Source organism: Protomyctophum bolini (assembly GCF_963924005.1).
Source record: "Protomyctophum bolini genome assembly, chromosome: 24".
In the NCBI taxonomy this organism is placed as follows: Eukaryota; Metazoa; Chordata; class Actinopteri; order Myctophiformes; family Myctophidae; genus Protomyctophum; species Protomyctophum bolini.
This window is the reverse complement of record NC_137885.1, coordinates 9,462,741-9,478,669: the sequence shown is the minus strand read 5'-3', so window position 1 is coordinate 9,478,669 and position 15,929 is coordinate 9,462,741. Positions and strand designations below refer to the sequence as shown.

The following is a 15,929-nucleotide window of genomic DNA, read 5'->3' as shown; positions in this document are numbered from 1 at the left end:
CCCCTCCTCTCCCCTCCTCTCCTCACTCTCCCCTCCGTCTGTGATCGTATAGGGGCGTGCGCGAGAGAACATGTCATATCGGATGCTTCAATTATGCGGCTCTTTTAGTAGGCTGTCTCCCCCCACCCCCCCCCCCCCCCTCCCATTCCTCCTCGTCCTCTTCTGAGAGCAGCAGCAGAAGTAAGTAAGTATACCCTTTGGGAACCAACGTTTTCCAACAAATAAGGGTAGAAGCCTATCGCCTGTTTCTGTAGCGTGAGGTGACTTATTGATGTACAATACAGTTACACCCCCCCCCCCCCCTCCAGCCATGATGCTACATGTAAACCCCCTGAACATGGCGCTAACTCTGCTAAGTATGTCCCAGGGACACACCCCCCCCCCCCCCGATCCGACCCTTGATGCTGAGCAGGGAGGCATTTGGCTCTCATTTTTGAGTGGTGCAACCCAACGGTACCACTCCAAGGAACATGCAATGTCCGTCCTATAACCTATATGTGACTATGTTATTATGTTACTATGTTTAGAGTACCAGTAGGGGCAACAGTGGCGCTGTTGTGCCAGAAACGGAGAGAGAGAGATAGTGCTGCACTGTTGCCTGCTAATTACAGAGAGAGAGAGAGAGGCAAGGGGAGAGGGGAGTTGCACCACTCACACAGGTGTGATTTTGTATGACCTTTGGTATGACCGGTGCTTGAACCCTGACCTTCCAATCTCAGGGCGGATAGCAGAAGTACTTGTTGTGAATAACCCTTCAGGCAATAATTCCTTGTTTGTACTGACTGAGCCGTAGGTGTTTGACTCACGCATCAATGCATGACTTACACGGTAAAATAGGTTTAAGTTTTCACTATAGTTTCCAGCTAAACCCTGTACTTCGTTGACCCGATCGGAGTCCCCATACTGTAGGTCTCTATACTAGGTCTGCTAGCTAGATTCCTTCTACACGGACACGTTGTGATCTTGTAGATTCGCTATTTTTGCCAAATAGGGACGCCTGCAGGGTTTATTAACCCATTCTGACCTGAGATCAGATTCATACGAGGTTTCCACTGGACACACACTGGTCTGATGAACCCATTCTGACCTGAGATCAGATTCTAAAAATGTCAGTCGTTCTTCGAATTTTTCAAAAATAGCAGACCTACAAGCTCGTATCGCGCCACTCGGTGGCGCGATATGAGCTTGTAGATCTGCTATTTTTCAATACATAAAGCGTAACATGATGCTAACACCAAAATGGGTGCCCGGTCAGAATGGGTTAATAAGCAATCTGTTTCTGATCTCTTCTTTATTTTATCTCTCTCTCTCTCTCTCTCTCTCTCTCTCTCTACACTACAGACTTGTGATAAATGGGGCCGGGGGTTGCTAGGCAGCGCAGAGAGTCAGAGGCAGAACTAGATCAGGTTCTGGAGATGGGTCAGTTCCCGGGAGGAAATGTAGGTCACTGGGTGACGATTTCTTCTTAAGACACAAGGGGAATCCCCCTTTAACAAAATCATTGTCCCAAATTCCTTCTAAAGTGTGTGTGTGTGTGTGTGTGTGTGTGTGTGTGTGTGTGTGTGTGTGTGTGTGTGTGTGTGTGTGTGTGTGTGTGTGTGTGTGTGTGCGTACCCCAGCAAGCTTCACTTCCATTCCCTTCTCCCTCCCCTCCCTTGATGCGTATATAGCACTTCTGAGACTTAATATCTAATGTTACATATCATGCAAATTTGTAACGTTTGTTTTTACTTTTGAACCGAATAACTTTAAAGTCCCCCTCTAGTCGTCAATGTGTTCTTTCTAAAGGTATAGCTCCTCTTTGGAGGCATGACTGTGACTCTACAGAATGTTATAGTATACCGCTATAACGTTGCTGCCGGGCAGAAACCGTGCATATCCAATTATGTATTTTCGTAAATAAAATGTCCCAGTTTCATCATACAAGAGTGTTGCACAAAAGTAGTGAAAATAGCAGATCTATACAAGCTCTCATCAGACCATACTTTTCTCATTCTTCCACTGGAGGTGAGAAGCTTCTCTGTGCCGGCTGTGTGACGTTATACTAATCCCACAAAACCTACATCACCCAAATCTGAAACCTCTTTGCTTTGAGCAGGATATGGTGGTGGCCTGCATGGCCTGTGATATTTGCATATTTTAATATTCATAGGCCCATCATTTCCCAGTGACAGATAATGAGGAGAGGTGCTTCCAGTCGGGTTTCAGAGGGTTTTTTTTTCAACTTTTGGAAAACCATGTCAAACAAAAACGAAGTACGAAACTTACGTATTCTCACTTCCTTTAAAACGTGCATGGAGAGCAAATTGAAGCCATTATATTTTGTCGACCGAGGCCGAGGTCTGTACTAGGGATGTACCGATGAGACATTTTGGCCGATATCGATATCCGATATGATTAATTGCCGTTATCTCCGATAACCGATATGATCTCATTCTGTATTAGGAAAATATAATAATTTTAGCCTTTCCGAAAAAGGCTTATAAACTCTGAATTATTATTTTTTTGCTGTTTTGAAAGCTTCCCCAGAAAACATTGATATAATTTGCAGCCTTCATCATAACAAAAGGCTTTTTCTGGCTATTTTGTTCCCTTTTTTTCAGCATAATAATTATAAAATAAAATATCTGCTTAAACCGATATATTATTTTACCGATACCGATGACCGATATATCCTTTTAAGGCCAATATCGGCCGAAAAACGATGTGTTTGCCGATTAATCTCCCATCACTAGTCTGTACTTGACCCCCTCTGTTTTCCCCAAATATCTTGTCTGAAAATAACCAACGCGTCACACTGCGAACCATTGTGAGCTTGAAACATCTGCTTGTAGATCTGTGAATGTTTGCCCACCCCCCTCCCCCCTCCCCATAGGGTCAACGTGGTCAAGATCCTCAATCCTCATAGGAAACGGTGCGGTTTGAAACCCGGAGCAGCCGAGTAGTGATGAGGTCCGTGTTTACAAACGGGCGATTCATGAGTCTCTGGGGGCGTTCATTATTAAGGGTAGTGTGTCAGTTTCCCTCGCTCAGAGGAGATATATCACACTCCAGACAACAAACTCATATTGATTTCTGATTCTTCGTAGAGCATGGACACACACATACACACACACACACACACACACACACACACACACACACACACACACACACACGCGCACACACACGCAAACACAAAGCATTTATTTTGTCGTTGCGACAACAAGACAGTGTCCAGACAAGGATTAAGTCTGGCGGAACGCAGCTAAGCGGGGGGGGGGGGGGGGGGGGGAGATGTACTCTCTAAGCAGATGTCTGAGTCCCGCCCGCTGCAACAGCTCATGGACAGGTTTGCTCTCCAGGGAACCGGCTCAGTCTCTCCCTTCTCCTTTTTTTTCTCTTCCCAATTACATTTGTTTGAGGATCATTCGGTATAAAGGCACAGAGGAAATCATTAGACCATTCTGGACGGGAACCCCTTTTGGTTGTTCTATAAGCGTCATGTTATACTTTAGCTATTGGAAGATATAGCAAGATTTACGAGCTTGTGGATCTGCTATTTTTGAAGATCTTTGAATATATATTCTTTCAGAGCGAACGCTTTTAACACAAGAAAAGCAACAAAAGATAGCATACATTGGCAGTAACCTCACATGAGTCGCGTCACCAGGCTTTCCACCTCACCTCGGAGGAAACACTGGCAGTATACCCCTCAATCCCCGCGCATGCGAATTTCTGTTGTAGCCCAACGACGTGTCCAAAACCACACCAACCACAGCACGCCGCCTTTGTTTTAACACGGTCCCACATTAGCAAGTTGGCAAAACCGGCTCGCAATCCAATAGTCCCAGTCAAAAATGTCATCCACCATCCCAGAGGATCCCACAGTAATGTTGTTGGGAGTGGTACCGGAAGGTCTGGAGAGTAGAGCCAAAATATATTTATTGCATGTGCTGCTTACAGCGGCCATCAAATGTATTACAATTAAATGGCTGAAACCAGCCCCACCAACATACAGTATGTGGGTGGAAAAAATATGGGACATCTACCAGATGGAACAAATTACTTATGCCCTGAGGCTTCAACCAAACATATTTAGTAAAAGATGGAGTCCTGTACTGCCTCTACTGTCGAGGTAGCAGGCTTTCGGAATCTTGAGTAACCCATACACTTCTCTTCAGACCTTCTGGTGTACCCATACACCTTCCTCCATCTCCAGTATGTCTGTTCCCAGTATTGTTTACCTCCCATTGTTGCCGTCGCTCTGTCGTTTTTGTCTCGCTGTATACCTGTATTTTTTGTTGTTTTGTTTTTTTTTGTTTGTGAGTACTTGTAAATGTATGTGAAGTTGTTTGTGTGTATGAGTGTATCAGTTATATATCCTGTGAAAGTATGCAGCTGAGGTTGTGAAAGAAAAATGTATACTTGTAATTCTGTGAAGTTGCCTAGACTGAAATAAAAACAAAAAAAATGTCATCCACGCTATACACGCCTGCCTCAAGTCTTTCTCACAATGTCTAGATTAAGACGTGATTTGTGTGTGATTTCCATCTCCTCCTACTAACTCAGAGTCTCAGAGAGGACATTCCTTAGTTGGTGTGCTGTGTAATTGTGTCGGCATGTCTCTGGTGATGTGTTGGTGACGTCACAGCCCTTTGTGTCAGAGGCGTGCTGTGACGGTATGTCCCTGGTGATGTGTTGGTGACGTGACGTCACAGCCCTTTGTGTCAGAGGCGTGCTGTGACGGTATGTCCCTGGTGATGTGTTGGTGACGTCACAGCCCTTTGTGTCAGAGGCGTGCTGTGTCGGTATGTCTCTGGTGATGTGTTGGTGACGTCTCACAGCCCTTTGTGTCAGAGGCGTGCTGTGACGGTATGTCTCTGGTGATGTGTTGGTGACGTCACAGCCCTTTGTGTCAGAGGCGTGCTGTGACGGTATGTCCCTGGTGATGTGTTGGTGACGTCTCACAGCCCTTTGTGTCAGAGGCGTGCTGTGTCGGTATGTCTCTGGTGATGTGTTGGTGACGTCACAGCCCTTTGTGTCAGAGGCGTGCTGTGTCGGTATGTCTCTGGTGATGTGTTGGTGACGTCTCACAGCCCTTTGTGTCAGAGGCGTGCTGTGTCGGTATGTCTCTGGTGATGTGTTGGTGACGTCACAGCCCTTTGTGTCAGAGGCGTGCTGTGACGGTATGTCCCTGGTGATGTGTTGGTGACGTCACAGCCCTTTGTGTCAGAGGCGTGCTGTGACGGTATGTCTCTGGTGATGTGTTGGTGACGTCACAGCCCTTTGTGTCAGAGGCGTGCTGTGACGGTATGTCTCTGGTGATGTGTTGGTGACGTCTCACAGCCCTTTGTGTCAGAGGCGTGCTGTGACGGTATGTCCCTGGTGATGTGTTGGTGACGTCACAGCCCTTTGTGTCAGAGGCGTGCTGTGACGGTATGTCCCTGGTGATGTGTTGGTGACGTCACAGCCCTTTGTGTCAGAGGCGTGCTGTGTCGGTATGTCTCTGGTGATGTGTTGGTGACGTCACACAGCCCTTTGTGTCAGAGGCGTGCTGCTCCACACTCAGCAGAGGACTCGTACCGCCAAGCCCCTCGCTTGAATAAGGGGAATCGTTTTATGCTCTCCGGGAGGATAATTGCCTCAAATTAATAATGGCCGTTTTCTTTCCATCGAGGGTCTGAGGACGTCTCCACAATCCTCCTCACTTAAATAGTAATGAAGTGGCTCTCATTTAATCTGTCCAAAAACCAATTCCCTCTCAATTGAAATTTACATGACTTGTGTGTGTGTGCGTGTGTGTGTGTGTGCGTGTGTGTGTTTTTTTTTACGGTGAAGTCAGACTGTATATGACTGTATGTGTGTGGCGACGGGCGTGTACACCCCATGTTGGCTGCACCTGGTGACTCCAACTCTCATAATAACAGCAATAATATCAAATTGAATCGGGTAATTTCAGGTAATCAGCGGCTGAGAACGCATATAATACTAATACGCGCAAAGACAAGCGCACTTTTAGATCGTGTCCTATATCTTGTATTTCTGCAGGCTGTGGTGGATTGCGTGATATTACGTGTATTACGGTGTAGCTCGGCAGTAACGGAGACATTCTATTAGATGTAATTTGACTGTCTTTGACTCTTCTGCAAATTATAAAACTGCTACTGGCAATAATAGCCCATATTTTGTGCAGGACCAGGTATATTACTTTAAATGTGATTGTGCGGCGTATACCAGAAATAGCAACTCACAGTCACAGTTCAGTCGTAACGGACCCTGTGAGAGAGAGGAATGGATTCTTGAAATTCACTTGCTGAGCTTGTTCGTATAGATCCGATATTTTCAGCAGCACTTATACTTGCACGATGACGGCGTTATCCCTCAACCAGCCCTGGCTATACAAATGGCATTCAGGAATTCTCAACATCAAACCTCGTGGTGGACTAACCGAGGCGTTGGACCCGGCTATACGTCTGAGTATAGACATGGAGAAAACGTCAGCTTGCGTCACGAGAACAAAACCAGGGACGGAGTAACTTCACCCCTTGACCCCGTTCACCTTTTCAACCTCAACCGCATGCATGGGGACGTGCACACATAGACATCAAAGGGGGGCTTGTTCAGCCGTCTGTAAAAACAACTGCCCTTTCCAGACAACGAATGCAGCATTTACTACATGGTGAAAGAAATGCAAAATGCCACTCCTTTCCTTTCCATGCCATGCCGGAAGGAAGGAAGGCAGCGTTCAGGAGAATTGCTTTTTTCCCTGAAGTCTCCTGAACTTGAACACAGTATTTTGCGTTGAACAAAATGTGTTTGCATCTCCACCAGCTAAAGAGTGCTGTGTTGCGCCTCGAAAATAGCTGATCTACAAGCTCTCGACGCGCTGTGAGCTTGTAGATGTGCTATCTTTTGTCCAGAAGAAGTGCCCTCTTGCGGGATTTCAGACCCTGCCCCCTCTCTTAGCACTCTCTGCACGTCCCTGCTCGGAAGCCTTGCATTCCCTCGTCTCCGTTTACGGCGTGTTCGCTCAGTCGGTCGTGATGTTTTGATGTGTTCTCACTGAGTCACGTTGACAGGCGGGTATTTATGACGCTGTTGTCCAGCCCCCCCCCCCCCCCCCCCCCCCCACCTCCAAAGGTCAGCTTGGGAGCCCAGAGCTATAGGATTCAGATAAACCAGGAAGACACATGGCTGGACGGTGTGTGTGTGTGTGTGTGTGTGTCACAGCTGAGAGTCGGACGAGCGGAATGTGCACGCACACATGCACGGACACACGAACATATACTCATATCCTACTACTGCAGCTATACTGCTAGATTCAAGAAGATGAATTTGTAACAGCCGTACATTGTGACGTGAAATGTTGCCGTGGCATGCTCCGCACCCCGCATTGTGTGCTGATGAAAACTAAAACCACGGTATAACACGAGTACAAACTTAGACGTATACAATTGAATTGAAATGGCATCTTCCCTGAGCTACACTGTAAAACTTGATAAGTTAATAGTACTCAAAAATTTTGGTGAAACTTATTACATCGAAATTTTTAAGTTAAATAAACTTGATATTTCTCTTTAAAAATACTAATACAAATCTAGTATTGATAACTCTAAAATGTTTGTTACATGTACTACTATTTTTAAGTTATATAAACTTAATATTTCTCTTTAAAAGTACTAATACAAATCTAGTATTGATAACTCTAAAATGTTTGTTACATGTACTACTATTTTTTAGGTTATATAAACTTGATATTTCTCTTTTACAGTACCAATAAAAACTAGTATTGATAACTCAAAAAATGTTTGTTACATGTACTCATTTGCTTAGGTTAAAAAAACTAAATATTTATATTTTTACAGTACCAATAGAATAACTCTAAAATAGGTTACCTTTAGGAAAGTTTCTAAAGCATTAAAGATGAACTGATTAATGCTTTACAAACTTGCCTATACCTAAGAATTACCCAGGTTTACAAAACTAACATACAATAATAAGCAACAGAAGGATGGCACTGGAGCAGGTCTGACTGTAAAAGCCATTTTTTATTGAAGGTTCAAAGTAAAAAGACTCATTTTGATGTATACATCTTGAGTCTACGACTCTGATGAAGACAGCTAAACTTTAGTCTTGGTATGTACTTTGCACCTTAATAAACAAGCACCAGTGCTGTCCCTCTTACCTTGCTTCTGTGATGCACCAGACCTGGCTGATGCGGTACTTAGATTACAATGAAGCAGCTTTTACTCTAAAACACAAACACATTTAAGTCAATTAAAAACAGGTTAACACAGAAGATTTAGATTTAAACACAAGTTACTTTTATTAAGTAAAAATATTAAACAAGTTACTTGTATCAAGTAATCAACATTTTGTCAAAACAGAGCAATGCATTTATCAGTGCAAAATATTAACAATCTGAACAATTGTGCACATCCTAATATAGGACTCGAGAATTGAATACAGTAATACAGTAACATCACAGAAATAACTAGCAGTACAAACAGTATGGCAAATATGCCATACTATTTACACATCCACATAGTACTTGGTGAAGCGTATATCTATTCTACATCCGAGCATAGACTTGGTAACAGCCTCTGATTGGCCTACCGACCCTACAGACACTGCCCTTCTAGCCTGTCTAGCCCCTATGGTCTTACAAGACTGTCCTCCGATACGCAAAGTTACTCCATGGTGGGGCATATTACAAGTACAAGAGAATGGCAGCATTATTGGCACGAGCGACTTTAACTTTAATTTTTGTAGAAGAGGCAAACTAATAAATGAACTAAACTTGTGCTGTTTGCTTTGATTGGATGTATTATGGTTAGATGTTCTAAATACAGTAAAGTGTTGGTGTTAAACTAAATACTATTATACTAAAAAGATCAGGGGAAAGATAACTTTTTACAGTACAATAATGTTTCAAGTTTACACATGTATACAAATAAACAGGCCAACGGCATAAACAATATTACAGTTTGCCTGTCTTCTACAAAAATAAAAGTTACAGTCGTGCATGCCAAGCTGTCATTCTCTTGTATTATATCGTATTTCCCACCACGGAGTAACCTTGTGCAGCAGACTATCCAGCATGCATCCTCCACCTCGGAGGAAACATGTGGTAAGGCCGGCAGTGTCGGTAGGCCATAGGCCTATAGAGGCAGGCGGGGCCTCTGATTGGAATAAACATTTGTGCAGAGTGTTTTCAAAGCATTAATTGATGGAAATGTGCACACACAGTCACTGTAGAGACAGGGCAACCGACTGACTGAGGACACATTGCTATGATGCAAGCGGTAGTGTTCCAGCAGCTGAGCTCTTTTCTCAAAAGAAAAAGTACAAAGTTTGCACCGCCAAGCCATTGTCTGACCATGTACATACCACACTGTTTTTCTGTTCTTGTTTGGTTCCAAGCTGAAAAGAGACGAGATTAAAAATTAAGACAGGCTGCAATCATTTTCTATTTTTTTCTAAACACAAAGTCACAGTATCAGAACAGGGTTCTAAACAAGACACTCTAAACATTAATAAATAAATAGAAGCCTGGTAACACAACGTTAAATTATATCACCTCATCAAGTTTTTGGTACAAAATGTACAACTAAAGGGCCTTTGCCCTGTATGAATCCTCATGTGAATTTTCAAATTACAGATTTGACCAAAGCCTTTGCCACACTCTGTACAACTAAAGCATTTGGTCTCTGACTCAGAGACTTCACAATTTGCATGATCCCTACTTTTGTGGGCATTGAAGGAGGAATCAGCATTTGTGCTGTAGTTACAATTTTTGAATGGACCAACCACCGTCTCATGGCGTCTTAAATGTCACCACTTTTCAACCTATCTTCATATAATGGATCCTCACTAATAATCATGAAAAAAAAGGCGCAGTTTTTTCTACTCAGTCTGTGTCTCATAGGAGGGCTGTGGGCAGTTCAGAAACCGTCTTTCAGTTACATCATCGATGGGGAATACAAGTTAATAGAAACTGCAGGCTTTCTAGTCCTGAAAAGTTGCAATGCGAAAATGGAAGCCATCGTTCTCACGATAATGAAAATCTAAACATTTTTGTAAAAAAATCTTGTTTAAAAGAAAATCTGTTTAATGATGATGTAACTGGAAGACGGTTTCTAATCTGCCCGCAGCCCTCCTATGAGACACAGACTGAGTGGAAAAAAATCGTGCCATCTTTTCATGATTATTAGTGAGGATCTATTATATGAAGACAGGTTGAAAAGTGGTGAAGTGGTCCTTTAAATAAAGAAATGTACCTAAATTATATTTAAAAAAAATCCCTAATTCCCGTACCTGGCCTGTTGCTGAGCTTCTCTCTCTGCTGGACCACGGTGTCTCCCAGACGCAGAACCTCGTCTCGGAGGTCCTTGGCTTCCTCCTCGCTGGCCGACAGCCTGGACTCCACGATACAGACTGAGCAGAAGAAAATTGTGCCATTTTATCATGATGATTAATGAGGACCCATTATATGAAGACAGGTTGAAAAGTGGTGAAGTGGTCCTTTAAATAAAGAAATGTACCTAAATTATATTTAAAAAAAATCCCTAATTCCCGTACCTGGCCTGTTGCTGAGCTTCTCTCTCTGCTGGACCACGGTGTCTCCCAGACGCAGAACCTCGTCTCGGAGGTCCTTGGCTTCCTCCTCGCTGGCCGACAGCCTGGACTCCACGATACAGACTGAGCAGAAGAAAATTGTGCCATTTTATCATGATGATTAATGAGGACCCATTATATGAAGATAGGTTGAAAAGTGGTGAAGTGGTCCTTTAAATGACCAAAGAGAGTTGTGTCATTAAAAGGTTGTCTGAATTTACACACTGGACAGACAAATGACTCATTGAATGAATGAATGACTCAAAAGTGCTTTCAACAGTAGCCTGGTGGCGTGACTTTAAATAATATTACTAATACATTTACTGAAACAGGACGACAACCATGGACATAATTCCATCGACATGTAAAGTCGGCATAATCGTCATTAACGTTCGTGATGTTTAATACAGCCTGCAGACCACATTGCTACAAGAACAACATCGCTAGCATGCCAAACTAACGGGATGAGGAGGAGGGGGGTTGTTACCGTGGGACTCGGAAGCCTTTACTATGGCTGAATCTTTAATGTACACATACACAACAAATGAAACTATTTAATGAGTAAGGTCTATATATCTATATGTCGGCATAATAGTCATTAACGTTCGTGATGTTTAATACAGCCTGCAGACTGTTGCAGTGTTGCTACAAAAACAACATCGCTATTCGCTAGCATGCCAACTGCCAAGCTAACGGGAGGAGGAGGCTGGTTGTTCAGGCGGTACTCGGGAGCCTTTACTTAATGTACACATACATACACAACAACTGAAACTATTTAATGAGTAAGGTCTATATATCTATATGTCGGCATAATAGTCATTAACGTTTGTGATGTTTAATACAGCCTGCAGACTGTAACAAAAACGGACTGAAAAAAACACACGGGAGGCGGGAGGTTACGGCGCGACTCGGCGGTAGCCTTTACCCTTTACTATAGCTAAATCTACAAATGTACACATGCACAAAGTAACACCAACAAGTTAACTGAAACAATTGAATGAGTAAGGTCTAAATGGTTCTAAAACAATTAATAACGTACCCGTATTGGTGTTCAGTTGTCTTGGTTGAGCGGGCTTTCTCGCGCACTCAGAGAAAATGGCTGCTCTCCAGTTTTGAGAAGGGAAACTGACGTTCGTGACGTCGTGACGTCACTCGGAGCCCCAGCTAATATTTGAGTGCCGAGTACTACTATACATTGAAATGCATTAAAAAATATATGGATTGTTCACTTAAAGTTTTAAATGTGCTCTGATAACTCATACCGTTAGAGGTGATATAATGTGTATTGCATTTTTAGGTCAAACAACTCATATTATTTATGAGGCTTGCACTGTTAGGACTTACAGTGTATACTGAGGAGAAATAATACAGAAAAAAAGACTATACACAACATGAATGGGGGAATAAAGAGTCACTACTACTTCGGCTAATGATTCATTCAAACCTTTATTTGTTCTCGAAAAGGGGCTTTGAATTTAAGCTGTAGGTCATTCCAATAAGACAAAAAGGGCTGTTTTTCTCTCGGTTCAGTCTTTACTCGACGTGTAGAACAACATATATTTTCTAGGTTCACTGGTTCAGTGCTGTGTGGAATGATTTGAGTTCATACTATATTACAGTACAAAGGAGTGTGTCTTGGCACCAATGAGAGATATGGTGACTCATTTAAGCGTGCGGTCGAGGAAGGTCTCCCTTTATTCTCTGTTGGATGTGTTTGTGCTGCTTTTTTAACCCGCTGGCCCAGAGGGCCCACTATCAATGCAACACACACACACACACACACACACACACACACACACACACACACACACACACACACACACACACCAGTTAGCCTGGATTGACCACAATGTGAACCCTTTCTCATTCCCCCAAAGCAGCCTATTTTAGTGACTGAGCTCATTGATGCTAAGCTCTGAATTGGAAAGAAGATTAAATCTGTGTTTGTGTGTCGTATTTTTGGGAAGAGCTATAAGAGTATATGAGCTAAGAGAGTATACGATGGCCTCGAATACTAAATCTCTTAATTGGTTTGAGATTAAATATGGCTATAGGCTTAAATTATGTATGTAATTGTGATTATTCAACATGACTTGATGCCATCGCTTCTTTGATTGCACAACTCGACTGCGTTACGCGTTTTTGCTTACTGACATTTGACTGAACACTGATAAAAACATATTTTATATTCCTTTGACTGAACACTGATAAAAACATACTTTATATTCATTTGACTGAACACTGATAAAAACACATTTTATATTCATTTGAATGAACACTGATAAAAAACATATTTTATCAAAGTAGAGCAGCAGTACAGCAAGTTGTCAACAGGAAGTCACTGTATGCAAGTAAATAAAGAGTCACTCCAGTCCAGTGTGCAAGGAAATTAACCCATTTTGGGCAGGAACCCCTTTTTGGTATTTTAAGCATTTAAAATAAGCATAATTATGTTATGTTTTAGCTGTTGAAAAGTAGCAGATCTACAAGCTCGCTATATGAACTTCTAGGTCTGCTATTTTTGAAAAATCTTGAAAATGTGGGGCAAATCCAATATATATTCTTTCACGACGAAAGTTTTTAACTCAAATTACGGCCAATTACATATATTTTTGGGGGGTCCTTCATGACATGAAAATGTTTGAGAACCACTGACATAGAAACATCAGCGTTTTTTCAGAAAACTGTATTTGGATGTAAACTGGATTTAAAAGACATTTTGTAGACATTTTGTTTAACAAAGTCACTACTGTGTGCAAGGAAATAAATGTGACCTTGTCACACTTCTGATGGGCTCCATGAAGAGGCCTGGTCACACTCGGCAGTCAATTGTGGGTTAAACATTAGAGGTCCACGGAACTGCGACGTGGAGGACGAAAAGAGACTCCGGGGAGGGATTCTCCGGATGTTTGGGTTAGTGGCAGGCCTTACTGGAGCCTATATGTAGTGTATTACAAGCACTGCTGGGAGGCAAACCCACACAGACAGAAAGCATCTTTTCAGAGGGACGGGCCTCTACGTCCACCACTGCATGCTGATCTGCACAAAAGCCCTTGGATAGAAGCATGTGTCTTGTCTGTCTTGTCTTGTCTGTCTGTGTGGTGTTACCGTGTTGCATTTTGCTGTGTTGCATTGGGTTGCATCAGCTGCTGCATGTGACTGATGACTGCAACTGCGAAGGAGGAAAGGGCTCTTTTCCCTGTTGTTGTAACGGCTTTGCTGTGACACCAGCGACCTTCATTATCTGCGGATGCAGTCAAACACACTAGTCAGCATAGCCCAGTTGGCAGGCCACTCTGTTTACTTTTTTCACTTGCTGTTCCTTTTCTCTCTTCCCCCCTCTCTCTCTCTCTCTCTCTCTCTCTCTCTCTCTCTCTCTCTCTCTCTGTCTCTCTCTCTCTCTCTCTCTCTCTCTCTCTCTCTCTCTCTCTCTCTCTCTCTCTCTCTCTCTCTCTCTCTCTCTCTCATCCCCCCTTGCTGGCTGGGTTGACGTTTCAGTGGAAACAGAAATGGGGTGTGATGATGTTGTGACGTCTCTGGGTGGACCCCTAATTGGGGAACCTTTTGGGAAAATTCTATGATCTAGAATTCTAGCTCAGTGGGTTTGAAACATTATTTTATTTATTCATTTCTCTTTTAATCCATTTAAAAAAATAGTGGGAGAGCACTATTTGGCATGGAAAAGTGTGGGATCCCCTGGCCTGACCGCTTTTTGTGCTTCCAAATCTGTTTTTTTCTGAAGTCTCAACACCGACATATCAAAATACCAGCATGTTCGCCCGAGTTGTTCTTTGCGCGTGACCCTAAAAAGATGCACCGTTCCTTCGCCACTGGGTCCTGAACCACCTGTTGGAAAACGTTCACTTGGGGGCCCTGTTCTTCATTCAGATATCCGTCAGTCAGTCGCTCGGAGCAACGATCAGATAAAAAAAAAAAAAAATCAAAATATTTATTTAGGCTTTATTATTTTATTCAGCTGTCGGATACTATATCAGATGGAGTGGGGAAAAAAAGACAAATCTTATCCGTTTCACTTTGTGTGTCTTTGCCTCGCCCTCTCTGATAGCATCTCTTCATGAATGTACCCTTGAGCAAAGTGGCCCTCTCTGACCCAAACCATATCTCTGTGCATCACCTGACCCGCCCAAATGTGATTAATGCCTTGTCTGGAGGGCTTTTTAGACGAACAAATCACACAAAAAAACACATCTTTCTCCCCTCGTTCCTGTCCTCGTTTGAGTATTCGTTCCTGATGCACTTACCCACTTAAACTCTGGCATCTCTATTCTGGGGCATGTCAAAATAAGCCAACATTCAACCGAAAATGGCAAATCTGCTTATAGATATATAGGCTGTTTTCGTCAAAGAGATTTGGTGTAGAGTGGGGAAAAAGTCGACGAACTATATATATACCGTTCTAGGGTTTAAGTGGTTAAATGATTATCAATAGTTTTAAAAAAAAACAAATTTTGCCCATGTTGACAGAGGAAATTCCCCCGTCTGTCTCAGCCGTTCTCTGTGTTCTTACATTTTCCATGATGAATTTGATGGGGAAAGCACCAGCCTGGCATGCGCTTGCATAGACGTGACGTTGAAAATGGTAATGGTGTCTCTTAAAAGGCATATAACTCTAGCGTCCCTTTTCTGGGGGGGCGGACGTTTGGGAGACATTTGCATTATCTACAATCTCACAACGTTTGTCCCAATTTTCAGTGAAGAGAAATGGCCTAGAAGGGGACCAAGTATATATAAAGCCCTATAGGCTACCATATTTCAGACGGTTCTTGGTCACTCGTTCTCACGTTTATGTTCCTTGGTTTTAGAGTGGCGCTATAGCCCCTCCTATGTACAGCTTTTGTCCCCACAAAATGTCCGCAACACAAACGTAACATTTAGGCCGTTGACAATGAAGGTGAAACCTTACGTCATCTCGTCCCCACACGTCTCATATTTGCCATCGACAATGAAATGAGAAATTAGGTCAAATGTCCGCCAAAATTTGTGGCAACAGGCATTCAGAATTCTGATTGGCCAGTATGAGATGATGCATGAGGATGCACGATGATATGAGCGCCCCTCACTTCACACGGGTGTGTTTTTTTGTCTTTCTTGATCACACCGTTAATAATGTAATTTTGATGTTATTTAAACCAATGGTATAGGGTCATTGTTTACCTGGTATCCTATAGTTTCCTGAGGTACTACAGTGTCGGAAACTGTGTAGTAACTACACTGTCTCACTGCATTCTAAGAAACGGGTGCACTTCCTCTGGAAACTGCCCATTGTTTAAGGCAGTGTGGGTGCTCGGCTTTGAAAATAACGTAACTCG

The 15,929-nt window shown here is 43.0% G+C and overlaps 1 protein-coding gene across 3 annotated transcripts in view; it reads left to right on the top strand.

Moving 5' to 3' along the window:
• LOC308311668 (vang-like protein 1) overlaps window positions 1-15,929 on the top strand; it is a 106,364-nt gene that overhangs the window by 59,135 nt on the left and 31,300 nt on the right. The gene's annotated exons all lie outside the window — the stretch shown is intronic.